Source organism: Manis pentadactyla, chromosome 11 (genome assembly GCF_030020395.1).
Source record: "Manis pentadactyla isolate mManPen7 chromosome 11, mManPen7.hap1, whole genome shotgun sequence".
Lineage (NCBI taxonomy): Eukaryota > Metazoa > Chordata > Mammalia > Pholidota > Manidae > Manis > Manis pentadactyla.
The window spans coordinates 121,791,230-121,815,998 of NC_080029.1; the positions used below are offsets into that span (position 1 = coordinate 121,791,230).

A 24,769-nucleotide genomic window follows, 5' to 3' on the forward strand; every position below is an offset into this window, starting at 1 on the left:
ATTACAGTATTATTGACTATATTCCCTATACTGTACTACAAAACATTTTTTCCCAAACAAAATTTTAAAAAATTGTTTTTCAAACCAAATTGATCTCTGAATGGGTTTAGATAGTCGTACATTTAAAATAATAATACTGTAATAAAATGCTTAGGAGGTATTCTGTAACATCTAGCTCCCATCCCAGAATCACTCCAATGAAGACTACCTCCCAGACAGCCAAGCACTTGAAGAATACTTCCAGATTTATGAAGGCAAAAAGATGTTTCTACCCTCTTCTAATATATCAAAAGAAGAGGGGGAAGAAAGGTAAGCCACAGTCAAGGAGAAAATATTCACAATAGGTTTATCTGAAAAAGGACTTGCATCCAGAAAACGTAAGGAATGCTTATAAATCAGTAATAAAAAGGGAAGAACACTTTTTTTAAAGCTGGCAAAAAAGGTATCTGAGTGGCCAATAAACATATGAAAAGCTGTCAACCACTAATCATTAATTATCAGGGAAAGGAAAACACAGTAAGATTACCCAAATGTCCATGATGGATGAATGGATAAACAAAATGTGGTATATACATACAATGAAATATCATTGTTTTAAAAAGGAAGCTCTGATGTATGTCACGATGTAAATGAACCTTGAAGACAATATACTTAGTGAAATAAACCAGCCACAAGAACAGCTCTTGTATGATTCCACTTATATGAAGTCCTAGAGTAGTTAAGAGACCACTTGTCACAAGAAACTAGTCTGTCACACAGAAAGTAGAATGGTGGTTGCCAGGTGCTGGAAGAGAAGGGACTGGGAAGTTACTGTTTAATGGGTACAGTTTCAGTTTGGGAAAATGAAAGTTCTGAAGGCAGATGGTGTTGATGGTTGCACAACAATGTGAGTATACCCAGTGCCACGGAACTATAACCTCTTAAAAATGGTTAAAATGGTTAAGTTTTATGTATATTACAATAAAAAGCATCAAATCGTAAAAAAAAATTCCATAAGTACCATTTCACACCAACTACAATGGGTTAAAATGAAAAGTACTGGTAGATATTACCAAATGTGTATGATGACATGGAGCAACCCGAATTCCCTTATATTGCTGATAGTGTAAAATGATACAACCACTTTGAAAAGAGTTTGGCAGTGTCTTATAACATGAAACACACACCTGTGGCCCAAAATTTCATTCCTAGGGTTTACCCAGGAGAAATGAAAACACATATTCACCAAAAGATTTCTACACAAATGTACATAGTAGCTTTATTTACAATAGCCAAAAACTAGAAACAAGGAGAAAAGATAAATTATGGTATCTTTTCAATGGAACACGGCTTAACAAAACAACTTATGCTACAATACACATTATTCTCAAAAACTGAGTGAAAGACATCACACAGCTGAATACATTTTATATGAGTCTGTAAGAATTTCTACAAGACGCAAAACTATAGTGAAAAAAATCAGAAGTGACTGCCTCTAGGGTGGAGAATTGGTTGGAAAGGGGCACAGGGGCTTCTGGTATAATGGAAATATTCTGTATTTTTACTAATGCCATAGTTACAAGGATTTCCACATTTATCAAAACTCACTGAATTGTACACTTCACAACTGCACATGACTGAACATAAACTGTATCAATTAAAAAAGGAGGTACAGTATATGAACCAAACACAGCCACTATGTAACACCACAATATTTAGCCATTCCTCCAAAATCAGAAGATTTCCTAGAAGTTTTCACAAAACATAAGATGACAACTCACACACAGAACAGTTCTTACCAAGATGTCTATTATGCATCCCATAAATGTCCAAAAGAGAATTCTTGATTTCTCCAGCCCACACTCAACACCCCCAATTTGTTCCTTCCCAAGCCTTTCCCATCTCAATAAATGGCACCAAAATCCACCACGTTGTTAGGCCAAAAGAAAAGAAAAAGGAAAAATCATTCTTGACTGCCCTTTATCCCGTACATTCAATCCATCAGCAAGTCTCGTTTTCCCCACCTGAAAAACATGTCCATTTCTCTACATCTCCACTACCATGTCCTAGTCCAAACCACTGTCATGTCATTATTGCAGGAATCTCCTAACTAGTCTCTCTGCTTCCACTCCTGCCCCTCCTTCAATTCTTTCTCTACACAGCAGCTAGAGCAAACTTTAAAATGTACGTCAGTGCCACGACCGTGCTTAACAACTGTACTTAAAATATATCAAGTTCCCTCCATGACTCTGTAGCAGGTATTCTCAGAACACTCTTTCCCCAACTCTATGAAAAGCCAGTTTCATCTTGTCTTTCTGATACTGGCTAAAATGTTATCCCCCCAAAGGCACCTTTCCTGGGTACCCAATCTGACATAGCTACTTCCCATCACTCTCCAACACCTCATCTATTATGAGCTCAAAATCGATCACCACATGAATTATCTTGTTTATGATGTATCACCCCACTAAGATGTAAGCTTCGTGTGGGCAAGGGACCTTGTCTGTCTTGTTCAGCTAAAAAAAAGTGCCTAAAGTGGGAACTCAAATATTTATTAAATCAATGGATGAATTAGGTATAACAGATCTGACAGAAGTTAATCACTCAAAATCTAGAGTATCTAAATGTTTGTATCTAGGTGTCTTGGCTCTTCTTAGAAATGGTTCTAAAAAATACAATATCCTTTAAGCACATCTTATGCAAAATCTTATAAACGATATGAAATCTAACACTGTTCTACACACAAAAGGAAGTCAGGAAATAGCAGATGAGTATAAACATACAATATTAAGTACAAAAAGGAATACTGGCTTACTGTTTTCCATAAAACATAAGAAATTTCAAGCTGTTTTCAAATATTAATTTCATAAATATATCTACATAAAATTTAAAAAGTCTAAGAAAAGAAAACAGAAAAAAAAAAAAAGCACATAAAGGAACAAAAAATACTCCTAAGGTAAAAAGACTATGTCGATATAGAAACCAGAAACAACGACAAACTCAGGTAGTTCTCTAGTGATCTAACAAAGCAAGTATCAGAAAACTATGCTGACAGAACAGAAACAATGTATTAGCAGGCTCATCCATTAGATTTTTTTGACATTTTATTACAGAAATTTTCAAACATACACAAATGTAGACAAAGGAGCATAATGAAGACCCATGTACTCATCATGACTTGCAATAATTATCAGTACAATCAACTCCTGAATAACATGGAGGTTAGGGGTACCTACTGCTATGCAGTTGAAAATTTGTGTATAACTTCTGATGTCCCCAAAACTTACACACTAAGTATTTTGACCTTACCAATAAAATAAACATAAAATTAACACATATTGTATGTTACATATTATATACTGTATTCTTACAATAAAGTAAGCTAGAGAAAAGAAAAATGTTTTCAAACTGACACAAAACTCTGAAACTTTTCCCAATATACATATTGAAAAAATTCCACATAAAAGTGGACCCATAAAGTTCAAACCCTTGTTGTTAAAAGGTCAAGATTTTAAGAGATCAGGTGAATTTCCAATGCAACACAATCTCCACCATACTGATAATGGTAAAAGGCACAAAATACACATACTTTAGGGCTTACTTCCCCCTTCATGATCAGCCTCTGTCTACTTAATGTTACAAAACTATGGATTTCCCTTCTTATCATTTATACTCCACAATCCTACTGTGATGCTTATTTGAGAGAGATGCAGAATGAAAAGTTATAACAAGAATTTTTAATCAGATGTGAAAAGACATTTACCTCTTCATTGAACATGAATCTTTAAGTACTAATATACATTCAAGTTTATACTGTTAATAACAGAACTTTAATAGTCTTAAAATATGTATTCCAACAGCGATTCAAGATGGTGGTGTGAGAGGTGAGACAGACAATACCTTCCATAACCACATATAATATGAAAATATAGTTAATACAACCAATCCTAGAAGAGCAACAGAAAAGAAGGCTGCACCAGACTGCATACACCTGGAGGACAGAGTAGACCTCACGAAACAGGGTAACATACCAAAGCCTGGATCCAGCGGGACCCAAGCCCTTTGCCAACCCCAGCTCACTGGCAGGGGGTAGAGAAACAGAGCAGGGAGTGGGTGGGAGTCTAGGACTGCTAAACACCCAGCCCTGGAGATCTGCTTTGGTGCACAAACCTACATTGCATGGTGCTCTGCAGATTAGTGGGGTTGGAAAGCTAAGACAGGAAGAATACTTGGAGAGACTGAGATTCCAGCCATTTGTGGAGGACAGGGATCCATATCTGGCTGCTCTGGGACAAAGGAAAGGCAGGCGGTCTGAGAGGCTTCCTAGCAGCAAGAGGACTGCTGAAGGGGCAGGGTTTGCATGGAGCTTGCTGCATGGGAGAAGGGATAGGTGGACAGAGTTGTCTGAGAGTGCTCTTCCCAGCAGGTTGGGAACTTTGAGGAGCTTCAGGTGCTCCATCCCCCCGGCTGGCTACTCAGCAACGAGGATTCCCACAGTGGCACGCAGCCTGCTGCGCCTTTCTCCTGGCCTGCTGGCACCAGATTGCAAACCAGCAGTCCCTGCCCTGGCGTCAGGCCAGCCAGAGGGAGGACCCACCTACAGCAGCTACAGATGCAAAGCACAGAGGCTTACACCTCTTTGCTCAGCCCACTGGTTCTGATAGTGGACACAGGCACTGTAGCCGGGAACCAGGAAACAGCTCTTTTCTCCCTTCAGGTAACAGCATCACTCCACTGCGAACCCCGACATCACTCCAGGGGCTGAGCAGCACCAGAAACTCCAGCTTCTGGGAACTGGAGGGTGCCATATACAAACAGGAAATGTCAAAGGAACCTGGTTCAAACAAAAATCTCACAAACACCAGAAAAAGGGCCAAATGAAACTGAACTCACCAATCTTCCTGAGAGTTCAAAATAAAAATCATAAACATGCTTATGGAGGTACAGAAAAATATTCAAAAACTAAGGGATGAAATTAGGATGGAGATTCAATCATTGAGAAATTCCATATCTGAAATGAAACATACGATGGAGGGATTTAAAAGCAGATTAGATGTAGTAGAAGAGACAGTAAATGGAAAAGAAATTAGAGAAGAGGAATACAAAGAAGCTGAGGCACAGAGAGAAAAACGAACCTCTAAGAATAAAATATTGAGAGAACAGTGTGACCAATCCAAATGAAACAATATTCACATTATAAGGGACCAGAAGAAAAAGAGAGAGAAAAAGGGATAGAAAGTATCACTGAGGAGGTAATTGCTGAAAACTTCCTCAATCTGGGAAGGAGATAGTCTCTCAGGCCATGGAGGTGCACAGATCTCCCACCACAAGGGACCCAAGGAGGACAACACCAAGACATACAATTATTGAAATGGCAAAGATCAAGGATAAGGACAGACTACTGAAAGCAGCTAGAGAGAGAAAAAAGATCACATACCAAGGAAAACCCAGCAGGCTATCATCAGACTTCTCAACAGAAACCTTACAGGCCCAAAGGGAGTGGGATGATATATTTAATGCAAAGAAACAGAAGGGCCTAGAACCAAGAATACTCTACCTGGCAAGATTATCATTTAAATTTGAAGGAGGGATTAAACAATTTTCAGATAAGCAAAAGCTGAGAACATACCTCACACAAATCACCTCTACAGTGTATTTTGGAGGGACTGCCATAGATGGAAGTGTCCCTAAGGCTAAATAGCTGTCACCAGTAGAAATAACACCACAGCAAAGGAAGTCGAACAATTAATTACTAAGTAGATGCAAAATTAAATCAACTATCCCCAAAGTCAATCAAGGGATAGAAAAAGAGTACAGAATATGATACCTAATATATAAAGCAAGGAGGAGGAAGAAAAAGTTGGAAAAAAAAAAAAAGAACGTTTAGGTTGTGTCTGTGATAGCATACTAAGTGAGTTAAATTAGACTGTTAGGTAATAAGGGAATTACCCTTGAACCTTTGGTAACCACAAATCTAAGGCCTGCAATGGCAATAAGCACATACGTATCTATAATAACCCTAAATGTAAATGGCCTTAATGCACCAATCAAAAGACACAGTCACTGAATAGATAAAAAAACAAGACCCGTCTATATGCTGCCTACAAGAAACTCACTTCAAACCCAAAGACATACACAGACTGAAAGTAAAGGAATGGAAAAAGATATTTCATGCAACTAATAGGGAGAAAAAAGCAGGAGTTGCAATACTTTTATCAGACAAAATAGACTTCAAAACAAAGAAAGTAACAAGGGACAAAGGACATTACATAATGATAAAGGGCTCAGTCCAACAAGAGGATATAACCATTATAAATACCTATGCTCCCAACACAGGATCACCTACATATGCGATACAACTACTAACAAAAGTAAAGGGGAAATAGAAAGCAATGTATTCGTATTAGGAGACTTCAACACACCACTCACTCCAAAGGACAGATTAACCAACAGAAAATAAGTAAGGAGACAGAGGCACTGAATAACGTATTAGAACAGATGGACCTAACAGGTATCTACAGAACACTCCACCCAAAAGCAGCAGGATACACATACTTCTCAAGTGCACATAGAACATTTTCAAGAATAGATCATATACTAGGCCACAAAAAGAACCTCAGTAAATTCAAAAAGACTGAAAGTGTACCAATCAGCTTCTCAGATCACAAAGGTATGGAACTAGAAAAAAATTACACAAAGAAAACAAAAAAGCCCACAAACACATAGAGGCTTAATAGCATGCTCCTAAATAATCAATGGGTCAATGACCAAATAAAAACTGAGATCAAGCAATATATGGAGTCAAATGACAACAATAATTCAACACCGCAAAATCTCTGCGATGCAGCGAAGGTCATGCTATGAGGAAAATATACTGCAATACAGGCCTACCTCAGGAAAGAAGAACCCCATATGAACAGTCTAAACTCACAATTAATGCAACTAGAAAAAGAAGAACAAATAAGGCCCAAAGTCAGGAGAAGGAGGGACATAATAAAGATTAAAGCAGAAATAAATAAAATCAAGAAGAATAAAACAAGAGAAAGAATCAATGAAACCAAGAGCTGGTTCTTCGAGAAAATAAACAAAATATATGAACCCCTAGCGAGACTTATCAAGAAAAAAAGAGAGTCTACACACATAAACATAATCAGAAATGAGAAAGGAAATATCACTACAGACACCACAGAAATAAAAAGAATTATTACAGAATAATGTGAAAAATTATATGCTAACAAACTGGATAACCTACAAGAAATGGACAACTTTCTAGAAAAATACAACCTTCCAAGGCTGACCCAGGAAAAAACAGAAAATCTGAACAGACCAATTACCAGTGAGGAAATTGAATCGGTAATAAAAAAAACTGCCTAAGAACAAAATTCCTGAACCCGATTGTTTAACTGCTGAATTTTATCAAACATTTAGTGAAGACCTAATACCCACCCTCCTTAAAGTTTCCCAGAAAGTAGAAGAGGAGGGGATACTCACAAATTCATTCTACGAGGCATCACTTGAATCCCAAAACCAGGCAAAGACACCACAAAAAAAGAAAATTACAGACCAATATCGCTGATGAACATAGATGCAAAAATCCTCAACAAAATATTAGCAAACGAATTCAAAATTACATAAAAAAGATCATCCATCATGATCAAGCAGGATTTATTCCAGGGATGCAAGGATGGTACAACAATCAAAAATCCATCATCATTCAACACATCAACAAAAAGAAGGACAAAAACCACATGATCGAGGCGGGAGCCAAGATAGCGGCGTGAGTAGAGCAGCAGAAATCTCCTCCCAAAACCACATATATCTATGAAAATATAACAAAGACAACCCTTCCTAGAATAAAGACCAGAGGACACAGGACAATATCCAGACCACCACCACACCTGCGAGAACCCAGTGCCTCGTGAAGGGGGTAAGATACAAGCCCCGGCCCCGCGGGAGCCGAGCGCCCCTCCCCCCAGCTCCCGGCGGGAGAAGAGCAGGCAGAGCGGGAGGGAGACGGAGCCCAGGGCTGCCGAACACCCAGCCCCCGCCATCCTGGCCAGAGCGCAGACACAGTGCGTGGGCAGGGGGCCCTGGATGCTAGGGAAACAGGGCAGCAGGACCAGTGAGCGGGTACCAGAGGACCTAAGAAAAGCGAGGGGCCATTTTTTTTTTCTGTTTTCTTTTGGCGAGCACTTTTTGGAAGTCTTAAAGGGATAGGGACCCCAATACTAGGGAAACAGGGCAGCAAGACCGGTGAGCAGAGGCCTGAGGCTGGCGCCGGAGAATAAAGAAAAACGAGCGGCCATTTTTTATTTATTTATTTATTTTTTAATTAAAAAAAAATTTTTTTTTTTTTGCGGTCGTTGTTTTGTTTTGGCGGGTGCTTTTTGGAAGTCTTAAAGGGGCAGGGCGGGACACTTAATCCAGAGGTAGGGAATCCGGGATCTCTGGGCACCCTAACCCCTGGGCTGCAGGGAGCAGGGAGGCCCCTTACGGAGATAAATAGCCTCCCAGCAGCTCCTGCTCCAACGCGACTCCACCATTTTGGAGTAGCTGCCCGAGCCAGGCCACGCCCACAGCAACAGCGGAGATTAACTCCATAGCAGCCGGGCAGGAAGCAGAAGCCCTGTCTGCGCGCAGCTGCGCAGCACAAGCCACTAGAGGCCGCTGTTCTCCCAGGAGAGGAGGGCCACAAACCAACAGGAAGGGAAGTCCTTCCAGCCGTCACTCGTCCCAGCTCTGCAGACTATTCCTATCACCATGAAAAGGCAAAGCTACAGGCAGACAAAGATCACAGAGACAACACCAGAGAAGGAGACAGACCTAACCAGTCTTCCTGACAAAGAATTCAAAATAAGAATCATAAACATGCTGACAGAGACGCAAGAGAAATGGGATGAAGTCCGGAGGGAGATCACAGATGCCAGAAAGGAGATCACAGAAATGAAACAAACTCTGGAAGGGTTTATAAGCAGAATGGATAGAATGCAAGAGGCCATTGATGGAATTGAAACCAGAGAACAGAAACGCATAGAAGCTGACATAGACAGAGATAAAAGTATCTCCAGGAATGAAACAATGTTAAAAGAACTGTGTGACCAATCCAAAAGGAACAATATCCGTATTATAGGGGTACCAGAAGAAGAAGAGAGAGGAAAAGGGATGGACAGTATCTTGGAAGAAATAATTGCTGAAAACTTCCCCAAACTGGGGGAGGAAATAATCGAACAGACCACGGAAATACACAGAACCCCCAACAGAAAGGATCCAAGGAGGACAACACCAAGACACATAATAATTAAAATGGCAAAGATCAAGGACAAGGAAAGAGTTTTAAAGGCAGCTGGAGAGAAAAAGGTCACCTATAAAGGGAAACCCATCAGGCTAACGTCAGACTTCTCAACAGAAATCCTACAGGCCAGAAGAGAATGGCATGATATATTTAATGCAATGAAACAGAAGGGCCTTGAACCAAGGATACTGTATCCAGCACGACTATCATTTAAATATGATGGTGGGATTAAACAATTCCCAGACAAGCAAAAGTTGAGGGAATTTGCCTCCCACAAACCACCTCTACAGAACATCTTACAGGGACTGCTCTAGATGGGAGCACTCCTAGAAAGAGCACAGAACAAAACACCCAACATATGAAGAATGGAGGAGGAGGAATAAAAAGGGGAAGAAGAAAAGAATCTCCAGACAGTGTATATAACAGCTCAATAAGCGAGCTAAGTTAGGCAGTAAGATACTAAAGAGGCTAACCTTGAACCTTTGGTAACCATGAATTTAAAGCCTGCAATGGCAATAAGTACATATCTTTCAATAGTCACCCTAAATGTTAATGGACTGAATGCACCAATCAAAAGACACAGAGTAATAGAATGGATAAAAAAGCAAGACCCATCTACATGCTGCTTACAAGAAACTCACCTCAAACCCAAAGACATGCACAGACTAAAAGTCAAGGGAAGGAAAAACATATTTCAGGCAAACAACAGCGAGAAGAAAGCAGGGGTTGCAGTACTAATATCAGACAAAATAGACTTCAAAACAAAGAAAGTAAAAAGAGATAAAGAAGGACACTACATAATGATAAAGGGCTCAGTCCAACAAGAGGATATAACCATTCTCAATATATATGCACCCAACACAGGAGCACCAGCATATGTGAAACAAATACTAACAGAACTAAAGGGGGATATAGACTGCAATGCATTCATTCTAGGAGACTTCAACACACCACTCACCCCAAAGGATAGATGCACCGGGCAGAAAATAAGTAAGGACACGGAAGCACTGAACAACACAGTAGAGCAGATGGACCTAATAGACATCTATAGAACTCTACATCCAAAAGCAGCGGGATATACATTCTTCTCAAGTGCACATGGAACATTCTCCAGAATAGACCACATACTAGGCCACAAAAAGAGCCTCAGAAAATTCCAAAAGATTGAAATCCTACCAACCAACTTTTCAGACCACAAAGGCATTAAACTAGAAATAAACTGTACAAAGAAAGCAAAGAGGCTCACAAACACATGGAGGCTTAACAACACGCTCCTAAATAATCAATGGATCAATGACCAAATCAAAATGGAGATCCAGCAATATATGGAAACAAATGACAACAACAACACTAAGCCCCAACTTCTGTGGGACACAGCAAAAGCAGTCTTAAGAGGAAAGTATATAGCAATCCAAGCATATTTAAAAAAGGAAGAGCAATCCCAAATGAATGGTCTAATGTCACAATTATCGAAATTGGAAAAAGAAGAACAAATGAGGCCTAAGGTCAGCAGAAGGAGGGACATAATAAAGATCAGAGAAGAAGTAAATAAAATTGAGAAGAATAAAACAATAGGAAAAATCAATGAAACCAAGAGCTGGTTCTTCAAGAAAATAAACAAAATAGATAAGCCTCTAGCCAGACTTAGTAAGAGGAAAAGAGAGTCAACACAAATCAACAGTATCAGAAACGAGAAAGGAAAAATCACGACGGACCCCACAGAAATGCAAAGAATTATTAGAGAATACTATGAAAACCTATATGCTAACAAGCTGGGAAACCTAGGAGAAATGGACAACTTCCTAGAAAAATACAAACTTCCAAGACTGACCCAGAAAGAAACAGAAAATCTAAACAGACCAATTACCAGCAACGAAATTGAAGCGGTAATCAAAAATCTACCAAAGAACAAAACCCCCAGGCCAGATGGATTTACCTCGGAATTTTATCAGACATACAGGGAAGACATAATACCCATTCTCCTTAAAGTTTTCCAAAAAATAGAGGAGATGGGGATACTCCCAAACTCATTCTATGAAGCTAACATCACCCTAATACCAAAACCAGGCAAAGAACCCACCAAAAAAGAAAACTACAGACCAATATCCCTGATGAACGTAGATGCAAAAATACTCAACAAAATATTAGCAAACCGAATTCAAAAATACATCAAAAGGATCATACACCATGACCAAGTGGGATTCATCCCAGGGATGCAAGGATGGTACAACATTCGAAAGTCCATCAACATCATCCACCACATCAACAAAAAGAAAGACAAAAACCACATGATCATCTCCATAGATGCTGAAAAAGCATTTGACAAAGTTCAACATCCACTCATGATTAAAAACTCTCAGCAAAATGGGTATAGAGGGCAAGTACCTCAACATAATAAAGGCCATCTATGATAAACCCACAGCCAACATTATATTGAACAGCGAGAAGCTGAAAGCATTTCCTCTGAGATCGGGAACTAGACAGGGATGCCCACTCTCCCCACTGTTATTTAACATAGTACTGGAGGTCCTAGCCACGGCAATCAGACAAAACAAAAAAATACGAGGAATCCAGATTGGTAAAGAAGAAGTTAAACTGTCACTATTTGCAGATGACATGATACTGTACATAAAAAACCCTAAAGACTCCACCCCAAAAGTACTAGAACTGATATCGGAATACAGCAAAGTTACAGGATACAAAATCAACACACAGAAATCTGTGGCTTTCCTATACACTAACAATGAACCAACAGAAAGAGAAATCAGGAAAACAACTCCATTCACAATTGCATCCAAAAAAATAAAATACCTAGGAATAAACCTAACCAAAGAAGTGAAAGACTTATACTCTGAAAACTACAAGTCACTCTTAAGAGAAATTAAAGGGGACACTAACAGATGGAAACTCATCCCATGCTCGTGGCTAGGAAGAATTAATATTGTCAAAATGGCCATTCTGCCCAAAGCCAATAAACAGATTTGATGCAATCCTTATGAAACTACCAGCAACATTCTTCAATGAACTGGAACAAATAGTTTAAAAATTCATATGGAAACACCAAAGACCCAGAATAGCCAAAGCAATCCTGAGAAGGAAGAATAAAGTTGGGGGAATCTCACTTCCCAACTTCAAGCTCTACTACAAAGTCACAGTAATCAAGACAATTTGGTACTGGCACAAGAACAGAGCCACAGACCAGTGGAACAGAATAGAGACTCCAGACATTAACCCAAACAGATATGGTCAATTAATACACGATAAAGGAGCCATGGACATACAGTGGGGAAATGACAGTCTCTTCAACAGATGGTGCTGGAAAAACTGGACAGCTACATGTAAGAGAATGAAACTGGATCACTGTCTAACCCCACACACAAGAGTAAATTTGAAATGGATCAAAGACCTGAATGTAAGTCATGAAACCATAAAACTCTTAGAAAAAAACATAGGCAAAAATCTCTTGGACATAAATTTGAGTGACTTCTTCATGAACATAACTCCCTGGGCAAGGAAAACAAAAGCAAAAATGAACAAGTGGGACTACACCAAGCTGAAAAGCTTCTGTACAGTAAAGGACAGAACAAAAAGGTGCCCTACAATATGGGAGAATATTTTAGTAAATGACAGATCCGATAAAGGCTTGACATTCAAAATATATAAAGAGCTCATGGACCTCAACAAACAAAAAGCAAATAAACCAATTAAAAAATGGACAGAGAAGCTGAACAGACAGTTCCCCAACGAAGAAATTCAGATGGCCAACAGACACATGAAAAGATGTTCCACATCGCTAGTTATCAGAGAAATGCAAATTAAAACCACAATGAGACATCACCTCACACCAGTAAGGATGGCTACCATCCAAAAGACAAGAAACAACAACAAATGCTGGCAAGGTTGTGGAGAAAGGGGAACCTTCCTACACTGCTGGTGGGAATGTAAATTAGTTCAACCATTGTGGAAAGCAGTATGGAGGTTCCTCAAAATGCTCAAAATAGAAATACCATTTGACCCAGGAATTCCACTTCTAGGAATTTACCCTAAGAATGCAGCAGCCCAGATTGAAAAAGACAAGATGCACCCCTATATTTATCGCAGCACTATTTACAATAGCCAAGAAATGGAAGCAACCTAAGTGTCCATCAGTAGGTGAATGGATAAAGAACAGGTGGTACATATACACAATGGAATACTATTCAGCCATAAGAAGAAAACAAATCCTACCATTTGCAACAACATGGATGGAGCTGGAGGGTATTATGCTCAGTGAAATAAGCCAGGCAGAGAAAGACAAGTATCAAGTGATTTCACTCATATGTGGAGTATAAGAACAAAGGAAAACTGAAGGAACAAAACAGCAGCAGAATCACAGAACCCAAGAATGGAGTAACAGTTACCAAAGGGAAAGGGACTGGGGAGGATGGGAGGGAAGGGAGGGATAAGGGCGGGGAAGAAGAAAGGCGGTATTACGATTAGCATATATAATGTGGTGGGGGGGTGGGGAGGGCTATGTAACAGAGAAGACAAGTAGTGACTCTACAACATCTTCCTACTACGCTGATGGACAGTGACTGTAATGGGGTTTGTGGGGGGGTCTTGGTGAAGAGGAGAGCCTAGTAAACATAATGTTCTTCATGTAATTGTAGATTAATGATAACAACAACAACAAAAATCCTACATAAACTCTTTCAGAAAATAAAAGAGTAAGGAACATTTTTCCCAAATGATTTTATAAAGATAGTACGACTCTGCCAAAAACATCCTAAGAAAAAAAAAACTCAGACCAATATACTTCATGTACATAGACACAAAAATTCTTAACAAAGTGGTAGCTAATTGAATTCAGCAACATATAAAACAATACACGATGATTCATTAGGGTTCATTCCAGGAACACAAGATTGGCTTAGGAACTGAAAATCAAGCAATGTAATACACCATTTATACATATTTTAAGCATATCTTAAGAGGTTTTTAAATATAAAAGGGCTACTTAAATATTTTTAAAACATCATATTGCTCTTCACTTTGTTTTTATTTTTAAAAAGTCAGTATTTACATTTCAGAAATCGTATCTTTTTAAACTATTTAAAATTACATATTTAAACTATTTAAATTTATGATGAAAAATTTCAGATGCCAACTTAAAAGTATGTAAGAGATACACAGATTTCCCAATGTTTTGGACACTCTCAAGCAAAAATATTTTAAGACCACTGATTCTGAATATACCTGAAATGACAAGGGGAAAAAGAATCACTCACACCAAGACAATCAAGTCCACCGTATCTTCAGACTGCCAATAAAAAAACACTTTTAAAAATTTGACAAATTCTGACTCCATTCAACTTCCACCCCAAAACTAATTTACTTGTACAAAATACCCAAACCTAAACCTAATTACCAGGTATGGGCCAACCAGTGATGGGATCAAGTGACGTACTTCCTTTCACATTCTAGGTTTTATATTCTCCTGATGTCAACTACTGTAGGTCACATCGGTTCTTCTCACAGGCTAACCACATCACTGATTCAGATGACTGACATGCCATATCTGTTTATTTCACAAACCTTCCTAAGGTCCATCTCTACTGCCATTAACTGATATAACTGAATTTTTTAACCCAAGTGAAATTCCTCACTTTATATGACCCCTCCAATTCATTAAACTGCACTGGGTAAATCTTGAGATTAAGCAGGTGATACTTTCTCTCTTAATAAAGGCAACAAATTTGATAAGCACACATTCCAGATAAGACTTAAAATACATATAGTATATAAAGGAAGTGATAAAGCCTCAAATTAGCTCGCCAGAATCCTAGCAGTAAGTTATATCCATAAATCAAACCTCTCCAGAGACAGATGTTCAAAGATCATCTAATTTTACCACAATCTAGTAAATTCTCCATCTTACCAATCAGGTCATCATAAAAGATTGAATAAATGCCTGGCTAAAATTCTGAAAAACTCTATCAATAGTACACTCCTTTGAGACACAAATTTGGAAGTCCTGTCCTGTTGCTCTGGCTGAATTTAGAATTCTAGTACCCCTGCTCCTCTGGCTGATGAGAACAGAAAAATGACACATTTTCCACTTTACATTAATTATGTTCCTCACCTGCAGCTGCAGGGAGTTAGGACACCTAGCTCTGAATTGGGAGATTCACTGAAAATCAACTTGCCAACCAGACAAGGACTATGCTTCCCACGCACCAAAACACAAACCACTCAACATGTCAATTACGATAAATTCAATATCACACACAGAGTACTGATAATAAGCTCAGACACCAATAGCAGGAAAGAATCAGGGGAAGTCCCCAAGATTCAGAAGTTGCACCCTGGCAGGTATTATTAATTTCTCTGCCACTTTTCCCTCTCAGACCTCAGTTCACCTCTGTCCTCAAGCTATCGGTCGTGGATGTGGCATTCGCTCGCCCCGCCACCCTAGACCATTGTGCAAAAGCAAAGTGAGGCATGGAGTTATGCGTGGGCGAGCTGCAGCAGCCATAAACAATGCTAAAACTTAGGCTAAGCCTTGGGTCATTTATGCCCCACACCCTGCACAATTCCCTAACTATTAGGAATCCTCCTGTCCTCAGCCTCGCACCCCCAATCATATCCCTGGTACCTGGCCCCTGAGCACCCGATGTGGCCCGCAGCTCCTGCCCGCCTCTACAAAGGACTGAAAGGCCTGGAACCCCGAAGCCTAAAAGCAACACGCCTCAAACCCGGAAGCCCCCTCCCACGAGCACCCACAAACCGGCCGCCTGCCCTCGCTCCCACCTCCACGCCGTCTGGCCTGCGCCTTCTCCACACACCACGCCAAGCCGAACGCGCAACACCAAATAACCCAGAGACTGACGGGATTCACACTCACCCCCACAGCCGCGGTCACCGCCGCCGGAAGCTCCCCGCGTCTCCTCGCCACCGTCTGAGTTCACTTCCGGCGCGACGCCAGGGAGACCGGAGGGAAAGCCCTAGGGGGGCGGGGCGCCCGGGAAATTTCAAAGCTTGGGAAGCAGCCTTTCGGAGCCGAGCCCGGGCTGCCATTTTCCCTGCCCCCCCCCACCGCTCCCCAGCTCCACTTATTCGGTCGGGTGGAGTAGTGAGTGGAGTTGGGCTCTTCACCACTCTCGCCCAAATACCCGGGGTACTCCCCTGTCGTGCAGTCTTGATGAGTCTTTCGCTAATCGCTGAACAAGAACGGAGGACTTTGGGGAGGATGGGGGTAGGTCTGGGAATGTGGACTCCATCTTCGATCTGTTGGGATGCAGTAAGTAAGCCCCTTTGACGGCTTAAAGGAGACAAGAAATTGCCTTTGCGGTTGATCTTCAAAGTTTCTCAGCTCCTTTTGGGGTTAGTGCCACCCAGCCTATCTTGACGCGCCGCCGCCCCCGCACCTTGGTACAGTCCATGGTACATGCGAAAATGCAACTCTCCTCTCCATAGCATTTTAGAGCCCTGATAGTCTTGATTTTGGACAAAACAGGTGTTTACCAAGACTGAGGGTAATGAAGAATTTGAGGGCTTACAGTGTGCAAGGTCGGCTTGAAGCCTGATACCTGGTTTGGGAGCCACTGCCTGGGCAAGCAGTATAGAGTAGGGCACTGGTTCCAAACTTGGCTTTACAAAATCAGTTGAGGAACTTTATTATAAAATTTCCTCTTTGCAGGGAATCCCCTCCCTTACCCTATCACCAGAGGTTCAGTTTTAGTAGTCTGGAGGGGCCTTAAGAAGCTATTATTTTAAAGATTCCTTATAGGCAATGTTTTTTTTTTTTTTTACAAATCAGCTATAGTACTCTGGAGAGAAAGTAAAGATAATAGCTAACAAAAGTTGCTGTGAAATTAAACGAGATAATGTGAATCTGAACATGGTTGATGTTCCTGAAAAGGTGGTTAATTCTCTTGTGTCTTCCTTTGGTTAGGATTCTACAGTCCATTCCAGATGACTTTTTAAACTCACAGGAGAGTCAGTCTTCCATCCTGTGGTGGTTCTCTCCTGCAGGCATTGCGGTAGCCCAGAGGTCAGCTGGGTGTTACATCTACCCTTCCATCACCTTTTGTAGTGCCTGCCAAATAATAGGTGCTAAAATAAGTGTCTGTTGAAGGAATGAAAGGATTGTCCTAAGACCCCCTACATATACTTTCCCCAGAGCTCAACCTGGGAAGCTCGAGTCAGATCTGAAGTCCTGGTTAGTTAGCCATTAAACTTTGGAAAATAGATCAACAACTGCCTTAATTCCACTATGAACTGCTTGGCTTAGAGAATTATGCTTCATTGTTTTTGAACTTTGACCTCATGGATGGATCAATCACCCAGTCTTTTAAATCTTTTAATGCTTTTCAGCATTATTGTTTTTCTCATTTGGCCTATAGGGAGTGGCAAATACATTCATAATTGGAAAAAGGAACATTGTTTTCTCTAAATTGTGTCTCCATTCTTTGTCTAAAGCTGGTCATCTGAGAAAATATTCTGAGAAAGAGTTGTTTCTCTTCCTGACTTGAGCACAGAAAAATTGCTCTCATTAAGTTCTTTCAGAAACCACAAGCCAGTGGCATCCTGCAAAAGTTGTTAAAAATACACATTCTAGGCCTCACTAGCAGTCTGTTTCAGAAGCCTGGGGTAGGATTCAGGAGTCTATATTTTAACAAGCTCCTCAGGGAGTTCTGATTCTGGTGGCTAGAAGACCATACTTTTGGAACCACATCAAGTACTTTGCTTAACATTATATGGAAAAGCCTCCTAGGACTACCATTCCCTGCCCAAGCCTCCTGCCACCCACCTCGTGCCCAAGCCACACACACAGAAATTGACAAAGTTCACTCCTCCAAAGCCTAAGTTAATCCTTTCCCTTCTTGCCTTTTACCCTGGGTTCTGAAGGCTGCTATGCTGATGCATATCCAGGTTTATGTAAGAGGCATATTCTCTCAGTAGAATCTAGAATTTGGTGCATTCATTAATTACACAACAAATTCAAATTAAGATTAGCATTGTGGGCTAAATAGCTGTCACTAGAGGAAATAAAATCACAGTAAAGAATGTAAAATAATTAGTTACTAAACAAATGCAAAATCAAATCAACTACACCCAAAGTAAGTCAAGGGATAGACAGAGTACAGAATATGATACCTAATATATAAAGAATGGAGGAGGAGGAAGAAAAAAAAAAAGAACCTTTAGGTTGTGTTTGTGATAGCATACTAAGTGAGTTAAATTAGACTTACATAGTAAGGGAATTACCCTTGAACCACTGGTAACTACAAATCTAAAGCCAGCAATGGCATTAAGTACATACCTATCAATAATCACCCTAAATGTAAATGGTCTAAATGCATCAAACAAAAGACATAGAGTCACTGATAGGAAAAAAACCAAGACCTGTCTATATGCTGCCTACAAGAGACTTGCTTCAAACCCAAAGACATATACAGACTAAAAGTGAAGGGATGGAAAAAGATATTTCATGCAACTAATAGGGAGAAAAAAGCAGGAGTTGAGGTACTTGGGTCAGACAAAACAGACTTCAAAAAATGGATGTAATAAGAGAGAAGGGCATTACATAATGTTAAGGGGGTCAGTCCAACAAGAGGATATAACCATTATAAATATCTATGCACCCAACACAGGATCACCTACATAGGTGAAACAAATACTAACAGAATCAAAGGGGAAAATAGAATGCAATGCATTCATTTTAGGAGACTTCAACACTCCACTCACTCCAAAGGACAGATCAACCAGACAGAAAATAAGTAAGGACATAGAGGCACTGAACAACACATTAAAACAGACGGACCTAATGCACATCTACAAAACACTCCATCCAAAAGCAACAGGATACACATTCTTCTTAAGTGCACATGGAACAACTGTTCCATTCTTGATGTGATCAAGAATAGATCATACTAGGCCACAAAAAGAGCCTCAGTAAATTAAAAAAGATTGAAAGTGTACCAACCAGCTTCTCAGACTACAAAGATATGAAACTAGAAATAAATTGCACAAAGAAAATGAAAAAGTCCACAACCACATGGAGGCTTAACAACATGCTCCTAAATAATCAATGGATCAATGACCAAAAAAAAAAAACAGAGATCAAGATGCAAGGATTCAAGATGGCAGCGTGAGAGGTGAGACAGGGAACTCCTCTCAAAACCACATATAATGTGAAAATATAGTTAATACAACTAATCCTAAAAGAGCAATAGGAAAGAAGGCTGCACCAGACTGCATACACCTGGAGGACAGAGCAGACCTCACAAAACAGGGTAATGTACCAAAGCCTGGATCCAGTGGGACCCAAGCCTTTCCCCCATCCCAGATCACTGGTGGGAGGAAGAGAAACAGAGCAGGAAGGGGCTGGGAGCCTAGGACTGCTGAACACCCAGCCCTGGAGATCTGCTTTGGAGCACAAATCTACATTGCAAGGTGCTCTGCAGATTAGTGGGGTTGGAAAGCAAAGACAGGCAGAATACTTGGACAGACCGAGATTCCAGCCCTTTGTGGAGGATGAGGATTCACATCTGGCTGCTCTGGGACAAAGGAAAGGTGGGCGGTCTGAGAGGCTTCCTAGCAGCAAGAGGGCTGCTGAAGGGGCGGGATTTTCATGGAGCCTGCTGTGCGGAAGAAGGGATAGGTGGACAAGGTTGTCTGGGCGTGCTCTGCCCAGCAGGTTGGGAACTTTGAGGAGCTTCAGGTGCTCCATCCCCCTGGCTGGCTACTCAGCTCCCAGGCCCCCCACTGTGACATGCAGCCTACAGAGCCTTCCTGCTGGCGGGCTGGCACCAGTTCACAAACTGGCAGTCCCTGCACTGGCATCAGGCCAGCCAGAGGGATAACCCACCTATGGCAGCTACAGATGCAAAGCACAGAGGCTTACTCCTGTGTGCTCAGCCCACTGGTTCTGATACTGGAGGCAGGCACTGCAGCCAGGAAGCAGGAAACAGCTCTTTCCTCCACTCAGGCACCAGTACTGCTCCCTTGTGAACCCCATCATCACTCCAGGGGCTGAGCAGCTTCAGAGACTTGAACTTCTGGGAACTAGAGGGCTCCACATACAAATAGGAAATGTCAAAGGAACCTGGTTCAAATAAAAATCTCACAAACACCAGAAAAAGGGCCAAATGAAACTGAACTCACCAATCTTCCTGAAAGAGAGTTAAAAATAAAAATCATAAACATGCTCATGGAGGTACTGAAAAATATTCAAGAACTCAGGGATGAAATTATGATGGAGATTCAATCATTAAGATATTCCATATCTGAAATGAAACATACGATGGAGATATTTAAAAGATTACGTGTAGTAGAAGAGATGGTAAATGGAATAGAAATTAGAGAAGAGGAATACAAAGAAGCTGAGGCACAGAGAGAAAAACAAACCTCTAAGAATGAAAGAATATTGAGAGAACTGTGTGACCAATCCAAATGAAACAATATTCACATTATAGGGGTACCAGAAGAAGAACAAGAGAGAGAAAAAGGGATAGAAAGTGTCACTGAGGAGGTAATTGCTGAAAACTTCCCCAATCTGGGGAAGGAGATAGTCTCTCAGGCAATGCAAGTCCTTAGATCTTCCAACACAAGGGACCCAAGAAAGACAACACCAAAACATATAATAATTAAAATGGCAAAGATCAAGGAGGGATTAAACAATTTTCAGATAAGCAAAAGCTGAGATAATTAACCTCCCACAAACCACATCTACAATGCATTTTGGAGGGACTGCTATAAAAGGAGGTATTCCTGAGGCTAAATAGCTGTCACCAGGGGAAATAAAACCACAGCAAAGGAAGTAGAACAATTAATTACTAAGCAGATGCAAAGTCAAATCAATTACCTCCAAAGTCAATCAAGGGATAGACAAAGAGTAGAGAATATGATACCTAATATATAAAGAATGGAGGAAGAAGAATAAAAATGAAAAAGAAATTTTACGTTCTGTTTGTGATAGCATATTAAGTGAGTTAAATTAGACTGTTAGATAATAAGGGAATTACCCCTGAACCTTTGGTAACCATGAATTTAAAGCATGCAATGGCAATAAGTACATACCTCGATAATCATCCTAAATGTAAATGGTCTGAATGCACCAATCAAAAGACATAGAGTCACAGAATGGATAAAAAACCAAGAGACTCACTTCAAACTGAAAGACATACACAGACTGAAAGTAAAAGTATGGAAAAAGATATTTCATGCAACTAATAGGGAGAAAAAAGCAGGAGTTGCACTATTTTGTATCAGACAAAATAGACTTCAAAACAAAGTAACAAGGGACAAAGAAGGACATTACATGATGATAAAGGGGTCAGTCCAATAAGGGGTTATAACTATTATAAATATTTATGCACCCAAGACAGGATCACCTACATATGTGAAACAAATACTAACAGAATTAAAGGAAGTAGAAAGCAATGCATTCATTTTAGGAGACTTCAACACACCACTCACAGCAAAGGACAGATCAACCAGACAGAAAATAAGTAAGGACACAGAAGCACTTAACAAAACATTAGAACAGATGTACCTAACAGACATCTATAGAATATTCCACCCAAAAGCAGCAGGATACGCATTCTTCTCAAGTGCACATGGAACATTTTCCAGAATAGATCACATACTAGACCAAAAAGAGCCTCAGTAAATTGAAAAATATTGAAATTGTACCAACCAACTAGTCAGATCACAAAGATATACAAGTAGAAATAAATTGTACAAAGAAAACAAAAAGGCCCCCAAACACATGGAGGCTTAACAACATGCTCCTAAATAATAAACGGATCAATGACCAAATTAAAACAGAGATCAAGCAATATATGGAGACAAATGAAAACAAGAGCACAAATGCCCCAACTTCTGTGGAATGCAGGGAAGGCAGTTCTAAGAGCAAAATGTATAGCAATCCAGCCCTATTTAAAGAAGGAGGAACAATCCCAAGTGAATAATCTAAATTCACAGTTATTTAAACTGGAAAAAGAAAAACAAATGAGGTCCAAAGTCAGTAGAAAGAGGGACATACTAAAGATCAGTGAAGAAATAAATAAAATTGAGAAGAATAAAACAATAGAAAAAATTAATGAAACCAACAGCTGGTTCTTTGAGAAAATAAACAAAGTAGATAAACCCATAGCCAGACTTATTAAGGAAAAAAGAGAATCTACACACATCAACTGAATCGGAAATGGGAAAGAAAAAATTACTATGGACACCACAGAAATACAAAGAATTATTAGAGAATACTATGAAAAACCATATGCGAATAAACTGGAAAACCAGGAAGAAATGGACAACTTTCTAGAAATACACGACTTTCCAACAATGATCCAGGAAGAAAGAAAATCTAAACAGACCAATTACCAGCAATGAAATAGAACTTGTAATCAAAAAACAACCCAAGAACAAAAGCCCCGGACCAGAGGGATTCACCGCTGAATTTTATCACACATTTAGAGAAGACGTAATACTCATTCTCCTTAAAGTTTTCCAAAAAATATAAGAGGAGGGAATACTTCCAAACTCATTCTATGAAGCCAGCATTATTCTAATACCAAAACCAGACAAAGACACCACAAAAAAAGAAACCTACAGACCAATATCCATGATGAACATAGATGCAAAAATACTCAACAAAATATTAGCAAACTGAATTTAAAAAATGCATCAAGAGGATCATACACCATGATCAAGTGGGATTCTTCCAAGGATGGTACAACATTTGAAAATCCAACATGATCAACCACATTAACAGAAAGAAGGACTAAATGCACATGATCATCTCCATAGATACTGAAAAAGCATTCGACAAAATTCAACATCCATTCATGATAAAAACTCTCAACAAAATGGGCATAGAGGGCAAGTCCCTCAACATAATAAAGGCCATATGTGACAAACCCACAGCCAACATCATTCTTAACAGAGAAAAGCTGAAAGCTTTTCACCTAAGATAGGGAACAAGACAAGGATGGCCACTCTCCCCGCTTTTATTCAACATAGTACCAGAGGTCCTAACCATGGCAATCAGACAAAACAAAGAAATACAAGGCATCCAGATTGGTAAAGAACAAGTCAAACTGTCACTATTTCCAGATGACATGATACTGTACATAAAAAACCCTAAAGAATCCACTCCAAAACTACTAGAATAAATATCTGAATTCAGTAAAGTTGCAGGATACAAAATTAATACACAGAAATCTGTTGCTTTCCTATACACTAATGATGAGCTAACAGAAGAGAAATCAGGAAAACAATTCCATTCACAATTGCATCAAAAAGAATAAAATACCTAGGAGTTAGAGGTTATTATGCTCAGTGAAATAGCCAGGTGGAGAAAGACAAGTACCAAATGATTTCACTCATCTGTGGAGCATAAGAACAAAGCAAAGACTGAAGGAACAAAACAGCAGCCGACCCACAGAACCCAAGAATGGACTAACAGTTATCAAAGGGAAAGGGACTGGGGGAGGATGGGTGGGAAGGGAGGGATAAGGGGAATAAAGGGCATCATGATTAGCACACAATGTGGGGAGGGGGTCACAGGAAAGGCAGTGTATCACAGAGAAGACAAGTAGTGATTCTATAGCATCTTAGTATGCTGATGGGCAGTGACTGTAATGGGGTATATGGTGGGTACTTGATAATGGGGGGAATCTAGTAACCACAATGTTTTTCATGTAATTGTATATTAATGATACCAAAGTAAAAAAAAAAACTAAAAATAGAAATACCAGTTGACCCCGGGAATTCTACTTCTAGGAATTTACCCAAAGAAAACAATATCTTAGTTTCAAAAAGACATATGCACCCCTATTTTTATAGCAGCATTATTTATAATAGCCAAGATAATGGTAGCTACCTAAGTGCCCATCAGTAAATGAATGGATAAAGAAGAGGTGGTACATATACACAATGGAATATTATTCAGCCATAAGAAAACAAATCCTACCATTTACAACATGAATGGAGCTAGAGGGTATTATGCTCAGTGAAATAAGTCAGGCAGAGAAAGACAAATACCAAATGATTTCCCTCATTTGTGGAGTCTAACAATTAAACAAAACTGAAGGAACAAAATAGCAGCAGACTCACAGACTCCAAGAAGGGAGTAGCGGTTATGAAAGGGGTGGGGTGCAGTAGGGCAGGTGGGGATGGAGGGAGAAGGGGATTGTGGGTGTCATTTTTAGTGCACATGGTGTGTGTGGAGTCACGGGGAAGACAGTGGAGCATAGAGAAGACAAGTAGGGACTCGGTGGCATCTTATTACACTGATGGAGAGTGACTGCAATGGGGTATGGGGGGTACTGGATAATAAACATGAATATAGTAACCACATTGTTTTTCTTGTGAAACCTTCATAAGAGTGTATATCAAAGATCCTTAAAAAAAATTTAAAAGTTTAGCATTGTGAAAATTAAGGGATACCTCTGTGTGGATAAGTGAAGGTTCCTATGGCCAGATCCTTACCTCAACATAAACTACATGATG

At 39.9% G+C, this 24,769-nt stretch overlaps 1 protein-coding gene across 4 annotated transcripts in view; it reads right to left on the bottom strand.

Annotated features, from left to right (window-relative positions):
• EDC3 (enhancer of mRNA decapping 3) overlaps window positions 1-20,431 on the bottom strand; it is an 83,811-nt gene extending 63,380 nt beyond the window's left edge. For 2 of the 4 annotated variants that reach the window (XR_008992674.1, XM_036907694.2), the window contains exon 1: window positions 16,155-16,281. The gene's annotated coding sequence lies outside the window, so the exon portion shown is untranslated. Of the gene's footprint in view, window positions 1-16,060; window positions 16,282-20,123 lie in introns of those variants that run through there. The other 2 variants (XM_057488979.1, XM_036907697.2) reach the window with 2 other exon arrangements.
• Window positions 20,432-24,769: the final 4,338 nt, after the last annotated feature.